This window comes from Simochromis diagramma, unplaced genomic scaffold (genome assembly GCF_900408965.1).
Source record: "Simochromis diagramma unplaced genomic scaffold, fSimDia1.1 OVJJ01000735.1, whole genome shotgun sequence".
In the NCBI taxonomy this organism is placed as follows: Eukaryota; Metazoa; Chordata; class Actinopteri; order Cichliformes; family Cichlidae; genus Simochromis; species Simochromis diagramma.
The window spans coordinates 48436-50087 of record NW_024386783.1 but is presented as its reverse complement, the minus strand read 5'-3'; the positions used below and the strand labels follow the sequence as shown (position 1 = coordinate 50087).

At 41.3% G+C, this 1652-nt stretch overlaps 1 long non-coding RNA gene across 1 annotated transcript; it reads left to right on the top strand.

Moving 5' to 3' along the window:
• Positions 1-388: 388 nt before the first annotated feature.
• Positions 389-1289, top strand: LOC120727945. The gene is made up of 2 exons (XR_005694611.1): positions 389-562; positions 1084-1289. It is a non-coding gene; the product is annotated as an uncharacterized LOC120727945 (long non-coding RNA).
• Positions 1290-1652: the final 363 nt, after the last annotated feature.

The window sequence follows — 1652 nt, the reverse complement described above, 5'->3', positions numbered from 1 at the left end:
GGCATGGAGCTACCTGCCAGAGAGCAGCAGGTAAGCGCATAGTCCCTCCTGCTAGCCCTCAATGTCTACGCTTACGGCCACACCACCCTGAACACGCCCGATCTCGTCTGATCTCGGAAAACGTGATTTTCAGATCCAGCAAAGTGAATATTTTTCACTGTGGATAAATTGCATGGAAACGTTTAATGAGTCATCAGCTATTTCACTACAAAGATGATGTGATTAATGTGTTTGATGTGGAGCTCTTATGTAATGATTACATTTTTAAGATGTAATTTTCAAGTGAAAAACATAATATTTATCTGTTGCATAGTTTACAGTGCGGTGTTTTATGCACTGAGTTATCATGTAGAGTTCTGTTTGTCATCTAGCACCATAATCAGGGTTTTGTTTTTATTGCATCTTAGATTTTCCAGCTGCTGTGCCTGAGCAGCCACCCAGAGACCCTTTGCTGCAGTTAGTCTCCCTGCAGGAGGCGTCTGGCTGCTGGCTGCTTGATCCAGCTCTGGCTGCTGCACTGGGACAGACCAACGAGGAGGTGGAAAAGTCAAAGCCTGAAAAGGTGCACTGCTGTCAATTTAAATATTAACACAAAATGATGATGTGAGATAAAACAGATTTGATTCTATAATTTGAACAAAAACACATGATATAATTAAAAACACACCATAAAACAAATAAAATGAAGTCAAACTAAACGTAGGCCTGCCTCACAGCCTGAGAATAAACATCTGCATATCAGAAGCTAAAACACTGGTGGTAATCACACTCCTAACCTCCCACTGAGCTGCACCAGCGTCTGATATTATCCAGAAACCACACGGCAGCAGAAATTATTTTCCTCATCAGTTGTTGTAAAAACATGTCAGCACATTATTTTAGAGCATTTATGACATCACAGTTTGGGATTTCATCAGGAAGAGCATCCAGTGTAATAATCTGCCAAATCAAATATGCAGAGCTGCCCACCTTGGTGACCCCGTGTGACAAAGAAGTACACAAACATATGTAAATTACTGGTTGTAGAAAGTAAAATGTGTGTTCTGTCTGTTTTATTTGATTGATTTTGATTTGGGGAATTAGACCAGCAGTGAAGTGTGGGCCACCATTCTGGCTCTGATCTGGCTTCATGGTTTCAAGATGGATGCAAAGGACGAGTGGGAGCTTCTGGCTATGAAGGCTGCCTCGTGGCTCTGTGCTCACAATGGTACTAGCAATGATTGTAACAGATAAAATAACAGCTTTAAAAAACTGTTTCATTCTACAGCTTTCCTCCCACAATCATTATTTTAATATCTGTGTTGTGTTTTTAGCACCGGTGTGTCAGAGTGTGTGGATGCTGGAAATGTCCTGCTGGGCTGCAGCGTGAAGAAAGAAGCTCTGGGACTCTGAGAGTTTTCTTAAAGTAGCTTCATCTTCAGAGTGAACAGAAGCAGGTCTGCTTACTCCACACTGCCTTTGATACAGAGCTGTTTTATATCATCAACCCCTTTTTATCCATAAAACACTTTCATTCTGCTAATTGACACTGATTGATCCTTGACAGGGCTCTAGACTAACTTTTTGCCATGGGCGTACCGGTACGCTTAACTTTAAAAAGTTAGGCGTACCGGCAGAAAGTTAGGCGCACACAAATTTTATAATAATTTATA